Genomic DNA, 16,085 nt, shown 5'->3' on the forward strand with positions numbered 1-16,085 from the left:
AGTTGTGTGACTTCTTCTATATTTCAGTGTGACTTCTTCCATTTTTGATTCTGTCTTCATCCTTTACAGTTTTTAAGGGACAATCCAGTAGTCCCTCCTTACTTGTGGTTTCAGCTACCCATGGTCAACCATAGTCAGAAAATATTAAATATAAAATTCCAAAAAATATACAACTCACAAGTTTTAAATTGCATGCCATTTGGAGTAGCATGTTAAAAAATCTCACCCTGTCCTCTGCCTTCCCACCTAGGATGTGACTCATCCCTTTGTCCAGTAAGTCCTGCCCATTAGCCATCTCAGTTATCAGATCCACTGTCATGGTGTCACAGTACTTGTGTTCAAGTAACCCTAGTTTTGCTTAATAATGACCCCAAAGTGCAAGAGTGATGCTGGCAATTCAGATATGCCAAAGAGAAGACATAAAGTGCTTCCTTTAAGTGAAAAAGTACAAGTTCTTGATTTAATAAGGAAAGAAAAAAATTGCATGCTAATGTTGCTAAGATCTACAGTAAGAACAAATCTTCTATCCCTGAAATTATGAAGAATAAAAAGGAAATCTGTGCTAGTTTTGTTGTCCCATCTCAAACTGTGAAAGTTATGGCCACAGTGCATGAGAAGTACTTAGTTAACATGGAAAAGACATTAAAAATTAGTACAATAAGAAATTTTAAGAGAGAGAGAAAGATTGGAGTTCCTGCTGTGACATAGTAGGTTAAGAATCTGACTACAGCAGCTCAGGTCACCGTGGAGGCGTCAGTTTGATCCCAGCCTCCATGCAATGGGGTAAAGGATCCAGCATTGCCACAGCTACAGCATAGGCTGCAGCTGTGGCTGGCTCAGATTCAATTCCTGGTCCAGGAACTTTCATATTCTGTGGGTGTGGCCATTGAAAGAAAAAAAAAGAGAGTGAGAGACCACATTTACACAACTTTGCTTATACTGTCACATTTCCTATTTTATTATTAGTTACTTGTTAATCTTTTTTTTTTTTTTTGAATATATATTTTTTTAAGGGCTGCAGTCTCCACGTAGAGGTTTCCAGGCTAGGGGTCCAATCGGAGCTACAGCTGCCAGCTTACGCCACAGCCACAGCAATGCCAAATCTGAGCCACATCTGTGATCTACACCACAGCTCACGGCAACGCCAGATCCTTAGCTCACTGAGCGAGGCCAGGGGTCGAACCTGCCACTTCATGGTTCCTAGTCAGATTCGTTTCTGCTGTGCCACGACGGAAATTCCAGTTACTTGTTAATCTTTTAATGTGCCTATTTATAAATTAAAGTTTGTCACGGATGTGTATGTACAGGAAAAAAACAAAAAAAAGAAGTACTGTACATAGGGTTTGGTACTATCTGTGGTTTCAGGCATCCCCTGGGGTCTTGGGGCATATCTCCCATGGATAGGGGGAGGGGACTATAATCTAAAACTGCAGCCAACTTGTAATCAAAATGGCTTGATATTTTTTCTCAAGTATATTATCTGATTTTTCTCTACGGGTAATGGATGGATTTCAGATCCCTGCATTATTAGCGGCGGTCTGGTAGAGGGGATGGTGGGAATGCAGCAGAGCCAAGAGCTTGGAGGAAAAACTTGGTGTGATGCTGAAGAGTTTTTTACTCACAACAGTAAATCACAGTGAAAAATGCTTAAGAGTCAGAACGTGAGTTCAACTCCAAAGATATTAATCAAGTAGGAAGTGGTCATCTTAAGGGCGGAACAATGCCAAGATAAACGCAGTCACATGAGAAATCAGGAAGTTTAAAGTTACAGCTGTGGTTATGTAAAAGAATGTTCATATTCTTAAAAACGCATACCAAGACATATAGGGGTAAAAGTGTGTGATGGACGCAACTTATTCTCAAATGGTTCAAAAAATACTTTAATATATATATATGCGAACATATATATATATATAGATAGGGAGAAAGGGAGAGAGGGAGAAAGAAGGGAGAGAAACACGCAAATGATAAAGTTAATGGGGCCATTTGTTAACAATAAAGTGACATTTCTTGCAGCTTTTCTGAATGTTTGAAATTATCTCCACATTCAAAGGTGAAAAAAGTATATGAACACATGCACATATACAAGTGCAACCAAAGAGGGAAATGAACTGTGAAGGTAGATGCCTGAGCTATATTCCCCAATTTCATTCTTCCCCATGCTCAACCACCTCAAGAATATCTTTGGCATCTTTCAAAATGACCAAGCTCCTCAAGCGTCCTCTGATGTATTAAAGGATACAGCCTTTCTTTGTCACTCCCTGTTCCTTTCTCTATAGGCCATGACGCCTATGATCTCAGAGAAGACACATCTGGATGACAGAGGTCACCCCTCTGAGGCCACAGAACTCAGCTGCGGAATGTGCTCTTTGTTAAAGTTTTGCTGGGGGACTAGGTCCTAAGTGCTCACACCACCAAACTCCCAGGGTTCTGCTGTGGACCTTTCTGGCCTCACCCTGTGGTGTCTCTGCTAATGGCCCAGAGGGTGGGAGTGGCCCTTCTGCCTCCTCTCTTTAAGTGGCTGCTTCGAATGCTATGTGATGAGTCATCCTGCAGTTTTCTGACAGAGAAAATGTGTGTCAGATTTTAACTTCTCAGGGATTGGTTTCCTAGTACACAGATATTCAAACTATATTTGTTAGTTGACTCATGAATTTGCTTTTAAAGAGGCTGATGAAGTGTAAATATGTTTACATGAAGTGTAATGTCTTGTTCGAAAATTAAAGAATTCAATTCAAGAAAGTAAGCGATGCCATGAAGGCAGTGTGGAACAGGTCGAGGGCACTCAGCAGGCAGACTGCAGGGCCTGTCACACTGCAACATGCCACAGCTCCTGAGGGTGTCTTGCTGAAACGCAGCTTCCAATTAGAAGTCTGAGTGGGCCTTATGACCCAGCAACCTTGGGCATATATCCGGACAAAACTTTCTTTGAAAAAGACACATGCACCTGCATGTTCATTGCAGCACTATTCACAATAGCCAAGACATGAAAACAACCAAAATGTTGATTGACAGACGAATGGATTAAGAAGATGTGAGATATATACACAGATACACACACACACACACACACACACACACACACACACACTATGGAATACTACTCAGCCATAAAAAAGAACAAAATAATGCCATTTGCAGCAACATGGATGGAACTAGAGACTCTCATACTGAGTGAAATATGTCAGAAAGAGAAAGACAAACATCATATGATTTCACTTATATCTGGAATCTAGTATATGGCACAAATGAACTTTTCCATAGAAAAGAAACTCATGGACTTGGAGAACAGTCTTGTGGTTGACAAGGGTGAGGAAGAAGGGGAGGGAGTAGGATAGACTGGGAATTTGGGGTTAATAGATGCAAACTACTGCCTTTGGAATGGATAAGCAATGAGATCCTGCTGTATAGCACCGGGAATTATATCTAGTCACTTGTGATGGAACATGATAGAGGATGATGTGAGGAAAAGAATATATATATATATATATGACTGGGCCACTTTGCTGTACAGTAGAAATGGACAGAACACTGTAAACCAACTATAACGGAAAAAATAAAAATCTTAAAAAAAAAAAAAAAGAAAAGAAGTCTTAGTGGAGCCTGAGCTTCTGTGTTGCTAGTTTGTGGACATTAAGTAGTGGGCTGACATGAGGACCCAGAGGATGGAGGGCTTATGGTGGCCTGGAAAGCTTTAGAGAGAAGAGAGCACTTCAGGTGCAGAGACTGAGCAAAGGCACTGGGGTGGAAATGAGCTTAACTTGTTAGAAGCTACAGAGAAATCATAACGGAGATCTCTCTCCTAAATAGTTTTTGGCTCCTTCTCTTTTTTTTTTTTTTCTCAGATCCCACTAGATAACAAATTGCTGGGGGGGGGGAGGGTTTAAATTCAGTATGTTCAAGGTAAATTAGAGAAGTGATCAATATTTGGTTTTGTGAAACTAAAATCAGAAAGATTGAATATCTATAGATTCAGGTAGGAAAAGAAAGGTCTGGGATCCTTCATGACTATACACTTAATAGGAATTGGCAATGCAGAGTTATGGTTGCTTATTTTAAAAATAAAGTTTGTCACTTATATATATAGCAAACAATTTGTAAAGTGTTCTCATAGCTCTTTAACTGCTATTGGCATCTGGGACCTTCAAGGAAACACAGTAGTAACTCCTTAGTTACAGCTGTAAAAAGATTTACCTTGTGGTTTTCTGTTTCCAATTTCCCCAACCTTATCTACTAATCAGAAAGTAGGGCAAAAGAGATTTTTAGGCAGTTTTCCTATGAGATGACAGGGGCTCTTCACTGGCTCTCCCCAAAGACATTTCTCTCATTCTTGCTCTCTCTTCTCTTTCTTGGCCTCTCACAGTTTTTCTCCCATAAGCTTGGTGCTCCCTTGGGCCTCTTGGGAACACAGGCACAACATGATCAGCCTTTTGCTGGGGTGGAAGGCCCTTTTAGGTACCTTCATATACGGAAGCCCTAGTTCCCAGTACCTCAGAATATGGCTTTATTTAGAGATGGGCTTCAAACTAGTGATTCATTGTTAAATGATGTTAGTAGGCTGGGCCCTATTATAACTGGTGTCCATATAAAAACAGAAAATTTGAACATAGCTACAGGGGGAAGATGATGTGAAGACATAGGGAGAAGATGGCTCTTTACAAGCCAAGGAAGGGGGCCTCCTAATTCTGCCTTTACCTTGATCTTGGACTTCTAGCCTCTAGAACTGTGAGAAAATAAACTTCTGTTCTTTAAGCCACCCATTCTATGGTAGTTTGTGATGAAAGCCCTAGCAAACTACTAAAGCATCATTTCCCCTTCTTTCCTCCCCTTAAGCTGTCAATGAAATCAAGATATAGAACATCTGCCATAAGCAAGATACTGTGCTGGACACAGAGGGAGACAGAAAGACATATAAGATAAAGAGAAATATCAGACATGGTTTTGTTCATAATCCATTCCAGTGAGGGACATAAGCCACACATACATTTTAATATGAATATCTTTCTAATAGCTAACAGTATATGGCCATATTTTCTCAATTCGTTTATTCACTCATCCATTTAACAAATATTTAATGAGTACCAACTTAATTCTAGAGAGGGGATATATAGCTATTTATCATTTGGTGTTTCTGATCACCCAGTAAAGGACTCCTACTCCAGACAACTTTATCACTGTCCAGCTACGTGGACAGGTTTTCTTGCCTAAGCCAGAAAACCGCTTGATGTTTTTTCCTCCCATCCATAAAATTAGGCACTGTACAGAGTAACAGAATGAAGTTAATTTAGGTTTTGGGTCTATACAAGTTTTTGAGAATGATAGAAACTGACCTATGTGTTTGTGGTGACAATCTGCATATGTAGGCTATACATTACCTAATCCTACCATCTTTAAGATGCCTTAAAAAACTGGAGTAGTTCTTAATTTCTGACTGCTCCATCCATAGGCCACATTCCATTATAGTTCCAATACCTTTCCTTTTTTCTTCCTATGCTCACAGATTGCCTTGTTAAGGCAATGCATTACCTTATGCATGCATTAGCAATGGCCCTTCAGGAAGCTGTTTCAACAGACTCAATAATGGGCAGCCAACTGTCCCTCATCTCTTCCTTTACTTCCTATTTTAGGGAGACAAGCTGAATGCTGCCCACAGGGTGAGGCAGAAAGAGCACCAGTGCCACCCCCTGGATACAGGGAGAATGAGGCACCACATAGAAAAGAAAGGTCACTACGCATCCAAGGATGAGCAAGCTCTCCTGCTTGCTTCTTTGCCATTTTGTTTTATTTCCTTTATAATTTGTCTATTTTTCTTCAGTTGCTTTCACCTATCCTACAGAGATGGTTAATGCTTCCCCTATTTCACCCATTACCCCTGGTTTAGGAAAAGATCTAGAGAATGAGGCCCACCTTAAACTAGATGAGGAAGAACACAATAAGGCTACTCTTTCTTTGGCAAACTCATTCAACAGGCTTTATGCCTATGTACAGGTTTATATGTTCTAAATAGAGAGGAAAAGCCTCCTTGTGAGGCTCTTCTTCATGCTGCCCGAGGTTTAATTAAACTCTATCAGATCATTAGCCCTGGAATGAAGCAGATAGATTCAGCAATTTCCTTATTCTGAGAGGAAAGACAACATGCAGCTCAGGTCTTGTCTGCCTTGTGACATGGGAGTTGGGCAGTTCTTCATCAGACAAGGTGCCATTCTGTGTGATGTGGTTCTATAGACTAACTGGGGATTTAGGGCATTCCTTAGAGTGCAAAATGGGAGAGAGACAAAACAAAACAAAACAACAACAACAACAACAACAACAAAAAACCACCTTTCTCAAGTAGACCTTTTTGGCTTTCCTAGAGACTTCTGCCAGATAGTTCAAGTGGTTATCCAGGTCATTACAGATCATCTACCAAGAGCCAGGCACTGTTTTCAGCAAGAGTTTAGAAGCAAAAGAGAAGGAACCAACTCACTTTTCTAAATCAAGGTTATTTTTAATTTTTGCAATTTAGATAATCATTTCTGATGCTGAATATCATTTTTAGTGACCTTTTTTAGGCATCCAGGGACCCCAAGGGTGGCCTGGAGATAACCCAGAGGTTAGAAGTTGTGACAGATGTAGGGTGGACAAGTTTGAGCATGGGGGTCTTACCTATCAATTAGAGGAGCTTTACTTCTATTGGCTTTCTACATTGATATTCTGAAACATATTTATTTTCAAGACAAATTTTCTAAGGGTTATTAAAAGACTAACTATAGAAAATTATGCCTGTTAGAATCAATACCAAGAATGATGGAGATAGTCATCAAAAGCTGTGTGATTGGGAGTCCTGCTGTGGTGCACTGGGTTAAGAATCTGACTGCAGAAGCCTGGGTCGCTGTAGAGGTGCAGGTTTAATCTTTGGCCTGCCCCAGTGGGTTAAAGGATCTGGCATTGCTGCAGCTGTGGCTTGAATTCAGCTGGCATTGCTGGCTGGTCCTGGGAACTTCCATGTGCTGTGGATGCAGCACCAAAGGAAAAAAAAGATTAAAAAAAAAAAAAGGTAAAAAGAAAGTTGTGTGATTGGTCTAATGCTTCAAGCTTTGACAAACCATAGTGATCCATTTTTACCACTGGTCAGTGGTTCATGTACTTGAGTCCTGAATGCCCTAAATATTTTGAGTTTTTATTGGGATGTTTTTGTTTTTATTTTATTTTCTATGCTTTTTTTTTTTTTTTTTTTTTTTAATTCCAGATTGGATTAAGGGTTAACTTCTGTTAGGTTTAAGGTACTTAGATGGAATTTAGTTGTCGCTTCTCTGGAGAAATTATAGCAACATTTGAAATTCAGTACTCTCTTTAACACTCATGTTTTGAAACTTAAAAATAAAAAAAATGAATAAGTGAGCTCTAACTATTTTGATTTTGTCTTAGACTCTCCCTTCTGAACCCCTCCTAACACCTACTACAAGGTTAGTACTGAGTAGATGGTTAGTAAATACTTACTCGGTTGAGCTAAAATTTTTAGACTCTAAAATTGAAGAACGCTGAACCGAAGACTTCTGAAATAATACTATATAAGCCAGAAATATCCACTTTCATAAACCTGTTTAAAGCCTTCCTGATTGTGGGAGGGAGATGGCAGAATTGTGGGGGATCTATGCCTGCCTCCCTCCCTTCCTTTCTCTCTTTTCTCTGTTATTCCATCATGCTTAGAAACCAACGAGCTTTTAGATAAAGACAATCAGGAAGGAAAGATGTGTTTTACCATATATAAAACTTTATTGTAAAAATCTAATACCTGTCAGTGTTGTACTGTCAGAAGAGAGAAATAGATCATTTGGACAGAAGAGAGCCACCAAAAAAGACCCACATAAAGGGACTTCATTTATTCAAAAGACTACACTGCAGAGCACCGAGGAAGGCATACTCTTCACTAACAGTGCTGAGACAAATGGAAGTTAATGTGGAAAAGAAAGAAAATTGATTCTATACTATACTATACACAAAACCCAATGCAGGTGAATTGTAGACATAAATGTGGAAAGCAAAACAATAAAAATTTTAGAAATTAATGTCAGAGAATATTTTCACTGCATTAGAGTAGGAAGAGATTTCTTAAAGAGGATGCAAAAAGCACTAATCATGAAGGGAAAAAGTGCTAAATGTGACTATGTTAAAATAAAAAACTTCTGCTTGCCAGAGAGCTTTAGTAAGGGCATGAAAAGAGTGGCAAAAATATTTTCATCATATATAATCAATGAATATTATTCCAGGGTATGCAACACCACAAACATTAAAAACAAAACAAACAAACAAAAAACAGTAGGCAAGAGATTTGAATATGAATAGGTGCATCACAAAAGGAAAGCCAAATAACTAATAAACATATGAAAAGTTGTTCCGTCTCACTAGTAACCAGGTAAATGCTAATCAAAATTATCATGAGATATACACAAATCAGACTGGTAACTTTTTTTTTTTTTTTTTTTGTCTTTTTAGGGCCATACCTATGGCAAACGGAGGTTCCCAGGCTAAGGGTCGAATCAGAGCTGTGGCCCTGGCCTATGCCACAGCCACAGCCACAGCAACCAAAGGATCCAAGAGGTGTCTGCAACCTACACCATGGCAACGCCTGATCCTTAACCCACTGAGCGAGGCCTGGGATCGAATCTGTGTCCTCATGGCTACTAGTCAAATTTGCTTCCACTGAGCCTCTATGGGAACTCCCAGACTGGCAAAATTTTAAAACTCCATCAATGCCACATTTGGTGAGGGTGTAGATCAATGGAAAATCTCATATACAACTGGTCAGAATGCAAACTGGTAAAACCAATTTGGAAGGCTCTATGCATTATGTACTAAAGTTGAAGATACACACACACATGATGATCCTAGGAGCAAAACTGCTGGGTCATAAAGTATAGGTCCATTTTCAACAGCAATGGATGTATTTCTGCTGAAGACCCACATAAAAAGAATTAATTTATGCAAAAGACAGCACTGCAGAGCACTGGGAAGGCAGAGTCTTTTCACTAACTGTGCTGAGACAAGTTAAAGTGGAAAAGAAAGAAATTTGATTCTATACCATACTACTGGGATGAATGAAAATAAAAGGCCTAGCCTTTATTCACAATAGCTCTAATTTAGAACTGGCAATGTTTCATTTCTTGATCTAGTTGGTAGTTACATATGTGTCTGCTTATAACAATTTACTAAGCTGTACATTTATGTTTTATCCATATTTATGTATCTATAGTATTTTTCACAAGACCAAAAAATAAAATCACTAAAAAACAGTAACAGTTCCAACATCCTGTTTATATTGCCATATATATATGCACAAAGATATAAAATACCTTGTGAAATGTCCTGCTTAAGTCCTGCTTATATTTTTACACATTACCCTGATCTTAGTAATTTTACCAAAAATGGAAATAATTCTTTCCTCAACAAGAATTTTTTTTTTGAGGGGGGGCCACACCCGCAGCAAATGGAGGTTTCCAGGCTAGGGGTCTAATTGGAGCTACAGCAGCCGGCCTTCGCCACAGCCACAGCAACTAGAGATCCGAGCAGCATCTGGGACCTACATCACAGCTCATGGCAATGCAGGATCCTTAACCCACTGAGTAAGGCCAGGGATTGAACTTGCAACCTCATGGTACCTAGTTAAATTTGTTTCCGCTCACCATGATGGGAGCTCCAAGAATTACTCTTAATGAACCACAGAATAGGTCCATGGGAGGCGGTGTATTGTAACATAAAGAACAGGAAAACGGGAGTCAAAAAGCTTAATGACCTTCACAAATCAATTGACTACCTCCCTCTTCTTTTCAGAGACCTTGAAATAGATGATCACTTATATCTTCTCTGGCTCTAAACTTTTTAAGATTCAAAAATCTATGAATAAAGAATCTGCAGACTACTGTGAATTTCTGTTCTAAAAGGTCTCCATTATAGTCAAGTAGTAAGCAACTGGTATAATACAAAAGGGCATCTCAGAGCATACAATTCCGAACTACAGTCAGTGATAGTTAGTTTAAAATTAGAAAATTTATGGCTAGAACATCTAAAATCTTTAAACGAAGTTTGTTGAGCACTGTGAATGTACAGTTCCTTCTGGTATTAAAAGATGGCTTACAAGGAGTTCCCGTTACGGTTCAGCAGTAACAACCCAACTAGTACACATGAGTATGCAGGTTCGATCCCTGGCCTTGCTCAGTGGGTTGAGGAACTGGCGTTGCGGTGAGCTGTGGTATAGATTGCAGATGTGGCTTGGATCTGGGGTTGGTGTGGCTGTGGTATAGGTCAGCAGCTGCAGCTCCGATCCAACCCCTAGCCTGGGAACTTTCATAGGCTGCAGGTGCGGCCATAAGAAAACAAAACAAAACAAAAAAAAGGTGGTTTACAATCACAGAGCTAGTCTACAGAACTAGTCTAAAAGGCATTCTCCTTTTGATTGAGAGCCTCTTAGTACAGTTACTTCTGGAAGCAAGTTGCAGGCACTGAGGTTTATCAACCTATTCTTGGGTCTTGATTCCTAGAAATATTACCTAATGGTCATTATTCATTCACTCATTCAATCTAGGAGTGCCTATCTAACTCCTACATGTTGACTCTGTGGAGAATTCAAAGATGGAGGAAATATCATCCTGCCCTCAAGTTACTCACAATTTGCCTATTATTTTGGAAAAATGTTTCTAATTTTGACTGGGACTTGAAAATATGTTGACAGATTTATTAATTGATATAACAGGAAAATATTTATCATCTGAAAGTGGATAGAGTTATCTGAACACTTCGAAAATAAAGGAGCAACAATTATCAAGCATATTCTGCATTAGAAAGTGGTTCTAGGGGTTACCGTCATGGCGCAGCGGAAACAAATCTGACTAGGAACCACGAGGTTGCGGATTTGATCCCTGGCCTTGCTCAGTGGGTTAAGGATCTGTTGTTGCCATGAGCTGTGGTATAGGTCGCAGATGTGACTTGGATCTGGCATTGCTGGGGCTGTAGTATAGGCCAGCAGCTGCAGCTCTTATTGGACTCCTAGCCTGGGAACCCCCATGTGCTGCAGGTGTGGCCCTAAAAAGACAAAAAAAGAAAGCGGTTCTACTAGTGTCAGAAAATTCTTTGGTTATAATGCTATGTTAGAAAAAGTGAATAAAAATTGACCTTGGAATAGAACATGATGGAAGATAGTATGAGAAAAAGAATGTGTGTGTGCGTATATATATATATATATATATATATATATATATATATATATATGTATGTATGACTGTGTCATTAAACTGTACAGCAGAAATTGACACAACAGTGTAAATCAACTATATTTTAATAAAAAAACTGAGTATGCAGCATAATCTCAACTATGGAACACAACAAAAGAAAAGCACATTTAAATGTGAATGGTGGCTATTTCTGGGATTAAATGTATTTCCATTAAGGTTGTATTTCAGAAAACATATGTATTTATTAAAAAATATACCAATAAGGTAGTTAGTGTAAAACTTTTCATAAATAGTATAAACAACAACAATAACAACAAAACCAAGTCATTATTTACTTGTAAATAATTTTGCTGAGCTGGAGCCCAGAAGAACAGGAATTCACAGCAGCTAGAATCACAGGGCCATACTACAGTTTATTTTTAAGCAATCTGCAGCAGAGAGACTGGAATATCAGAGAATAGAAGGAGAGGAAATGCGACCTTATGTTTGGGGAAGGCTTTTGCTGAAAACAACTTGCCAATTTTTCCAGTAATAATATTGTGTTGCCTGATAATCATAGTGTGTCTGCCAACGGCATTGTTCTCCAGTGACAGTAAGAGATAAAAAGGAGACAGATGTGTGACACGGAGAAATGTGGGGAAACATTTTCCCTGGCAACAGGAAGAACAGGGAATCTTAATCTTACCTCCCTGAGTCCTGAGAGTCTTCCTCATGTCTCTGCAGAGTACCAGGGTTTTAATTTAATTTAATTTTTAACTTTACAGGTGTTTTGATTAGCCTTATTTATTTTATAGTTTTACTGAAGTTTAATTCATATACAACAAAATACACAGTTCTTAGGTATTTGGTTTGATAAGTTTTAACAAGTGTAATGAGATATAGAACAAGAAAGATCCCTTGTGTCCCCTTACCCATCAGTTCCCCAGCCCCCTCCTCAGTCACTTTCTTTTTTTTTTTTTCCCTCACTTTCTGATTGCTGTCACCACAGATTAGGTTTATCAATTAATTATTTTTACCAAATTTAAAACTAATTAATTAGTTTTACCAAAATATACCATAGGTAGTGTAAAATTTTTCAAAAATAGTGTAAACAACAACAACAATAACAAAACAACAAAACCAAGTCAGTATTTACTGACTTACTAAAGTATTTACTGCTTTTGGATCTTAAAAATTCTTGCTCAAACAAGAATCCCAAATATTATCAATCAGACTCTGCATACAAACATGTAAATATCTCACTACTATAGCAACCAAAATTAGCTAAGAGCTGCTTTTTTACTTTTTACTCAGTTTTCCTAGATGGGAACTTCCGACTCTCAAGCTTTCACCACTTTTAGGATGGGGAACACTGACCATCAAATCAGAAGACTTGGATTCCATTCTATGAAATCTACTAACCCCAGTTTTATAGTCTTGCTTATTATTTGCTTCATCTCTGCTCTCTCTAGTTCTTTATTCTTTAAAATAAGTGTAACTCCAATAGCCCCTATATACATAAGTAGTAGGGTTAAGGATTTCTTTCAAGGTCCCTTTGCCTCTGATATATGTAGGAGTGGTGAGCACGTTTGGTCAAGGCGCACTCCTGCATTGGCCCATGCTTGCCCATGCATTGCTGTGGTCACCTGACTCCTAATAGTCACCCCCAAGGTTGCTGTTCTACTTCCTAATGGTCAACTACTGCACCTGATAAGCAGCTTCTCTGGGATACTGCCACAACCCTGTGCCATTTCACCTCAAGTGTAAAGCCAGTACTTTTAATTCCTCCAAAGAACAGCCAAGACAAGGCTGCAATATTTAACAGAATTGTACTGAGATAACAAAAGTTCAACATAGATTACCTTAGAATCAGGACAGACCCAGTTTCTGTGGGAATGAAACTGATATAATTTGGGGGCTGTCTGTAAGAAAAATAATACAAAAATATTTTACTTTGCAAGTTTTAAAAACATGACCATGTATGCACATTGCTAGAGCTTCCTTCCCCTAAGACCTCTGAAGGGGCCCTGCAAAAGATAATTAAGCTTCATTGGCTTCATGGTGAATTCTTAGCTTATAACTGCTCCCATAAGAACCCACATCCAAACTCTGACTACTTGAAGATTCTTGTCAAGCTTCCATGAGATGTGGGCATATCGGAGAATCATTTCTACAGGTTTTCTTTTCTTTCCCAGGATGAATCATAATAGGGAGATATATTTCCTTCAAGGAAATGCCAACTCCCACCTACAAGATGCAGCCTGGCCCACCTGTCATGGACTTGGCAGTCACAACAGTTCATGGCGTATGTATCAAAGCCTGAAGCCTGGAACATAAAAGCCCTCAATGACACCAGGTTTGAGAAATCACTGGCTTAGCCAGTGCACTCCACACCCAGGTCTCATGCATTTCAGTCTGTTGTTGAGGCTGACGTGAGAAAAGAAGGTCAACCTTGTTTGTTCCTCTTGCCGATTAGTCAATTGCCCTTTCCTGTGAGGCAGAGTTTAGTCAAGGATATAGACACATCTTTCAAGAATGGATTATATTTTTCAGCAAAGGGAAACTTAAAACTATCTTAAAAATTGTCTAAATCTTGGAGTTTCTGTTGTGGCGGAGCAGAAATGAACCCAACTAATAACCATGAGGTTGCGAGTTCGATCCCTGGCCTTGCTCAGTGGGTTAAGAATCCAGCATCGCCATGAGTTGTGGTGTAGGTCGAAGATGCCGCTTGGATCTGGCATTGCTGTGGCTGTGGTGTAGGCCAGCAGCTTCAGCTCTGATTCGACCCTTAGCCTGGGAACCTCCATATGCTGCGGGTGTGGCCCTAAAAAGCACACACACAAAAAAATTGTCTAAATCTTTGGTGTTATGGTCTTGTTAATAGACATATTTTACATTATAAGACAAAATGCTTAACATTTCAAATAGACATATTTTACATTATAAGACAAAATGCTTAACATTTCAACCTAACAGTTCCAGAAAACTGTCTATAAAGTACTGCCTTATACCTGCTTGACAAAAACAATCTCTTCCAAAGCTAAAGGAGGACCTTCCCTAAGATAAAATCCATTTTTTCCTGAATGCACTGGCTGTTTTAAATGTCCTAAAAGACAATTCTCTGACTTCAAAAGATCTAAATCACAATCCCCCTAGGGCACCATCACACTTTGTATAAGAACACTACCTACTTCACAAGGTTGTGTGAAGATTAAATTAATCAGTGTCTGCAAAAGTGCTTTGCAACCTTTAAAGACTAATACAGATTATAAACTGTATTCTATTAGAGCCAAAACCCTTTTTGATTAAAATTATCAAACTTTTGGCAATGCTTTATTACTTGTGTAAGTGGACTTAAGAAGGGCAAATTAAAAGCCACAAATGATCCCAAATTAAAACTTCAACCAAATGCCTCACTTTTTAAAAAAATCTACCTAATATACATCATAAAAAATACAGTCAAATATATTGTTATAACTTTGTATAGGGACAGATGGTTATTAGATTTATCATGGTGATCATTTCCTAATGTATGCAAAAGTCCAACTACAATGTAGTACACCTGAAACTAACATAATATTATATGTCAACTTTTTTTTTTTTTTTTGCTTTTTAGAGTCACACCCACAGCATGAAGTTTCCCAGGGTAGGGCTCGAATTGGAGCTGCAGCTACTGGCCTATACCACAGCCACAGCAACTCCAGATCCTAGCTGAGTCTGCAATCTACACCACAGCTCTCAGAAATGCTGGATCTTTAACCCACTGAGCTGGGCCAGGGATCAAACCCTCATGGATACTAGCCGGGTTCATAACCCACTAAGCCACATGGGTACTCCCTCTATGCCAACTATATTTCAATTAAAAAAGACTTAGCGGTTTCAAACAAATAAGTAAAGCAAGACATTTTGACATATAAATATTTTCAAGGTAAATATCTCTTGAAGAAGCAGCTAAGTACATCTAGATAACTCTTGGAATGGTTTCTGCAAAAAAGTCGGGTATAGATTATTAAGACCTCTAAAACCTTATTGGTCTATAATTCTTGCATTAGTCCCCACCCCTACTACAGCATTTGAGGGGGTGTTACTATATTTACTATCTGTTCACAGCATGCAGAGTCCAGCAATTTAAAGACATGCATCTTGTTGCATAACAAACAGCCTTTTCTTTAATTTACTGCTTAGTTCAAGGTCTCTTAAAACCTCAGGCTTTTGTAAGCTATCTTGAATACATTTGCCATATTCTAGTGTGATGGATAACCTTTATACTAAATATTTTTATTTAAATTGACTCTCTCTTTAAAAACTTAATATTTTGGCTTCATTTTAAGTAATAAATACACGAAATCTTAGGTTTGATGTGCCCTTTTTCTATTTTTTCCTGATACATATTAAATAAGTGAACAGTTTATTAAGAATTTTTTTGAAAAAGTTCAGCCAAGAGGCATATAAAGGACCTATCAATCCTATCATTAGTTCATAGACCACAATATGGGCAAAATGGAACTAATTAATTTATGAGAAAGTAGTAGTAGACTATGAACTATCTGTAAAGGAAACTGGAAATTACCACTTACAGCAGACTCTATCCAAACTGACAAAGAACAGAAAAATAGAAGAATCAACAGCCATCATGGGAAATTTCTAATATACCACACTCCATAGTTGATAAAATAAACAGCAAAATTCAGTGGAGCCACAGAAATTTGAAGAACACATTATAAGAAAAATTTGATTTTATGGGCATACAAAACACATGGATCCACAACTGCAAAATATGCATCCTTTCAAAGCACACATGGAACATTTTCAAAAACTCTGACCGTGTACTGGGCCTAAATAATTCTTAACTAATTTCAAAGAAGTCATATAGAACATGTTCCCTGACACAAAGCAATT

The 16,085-nt window shown here is 38.5% G+C and overlaps 1 long non-coding RNA gene across 10 annotated transcripts in view; it reads right to left on the bottom strand.

Annotated features, from left to right (window-relative positions):
• The window catches only part of LOC102162488 (uncharacterized), a 503,988-nt gene that overhangs the window by 101,782 nt on the left and 386,121 nt on the right, over nt 1–16,085 (bottom strand). For 3 of the 10 annotated variants that reach the window (XR_014831115.1, XR_014831121.1, XR_014831123.1), the window contains exon 4: nt 13,049–13,108. The exons of the other annotated variants lie outside the window; for them this stretch is intronic. This is a non-coding gene — a long non-coding RNA (uncharacterized LOC102162488). The remainder of the gene's footprint in view (nt 1–13,048; nt 13,109–16,085) is intronic. 10 annotated transcript variants of the gene reach the window in all.

The sequence above is a fragment of the Sus scrofa genome, chromosome 16 (genome assembly GCF_054392235.1).
Source record: "Sus scrofa isolate SSC_HxYL_T2T_F1_AM1 chromosome 16, Sscrofa_HxYL_maternal_Yorkshire_Landrace_v2.0, whole genome shotgun sequence".
NCBI lineage: Eukaryota > Metazoa > Chordata > Mammalia > Artiodactyla > Suidae > Sus > Sus scrofa.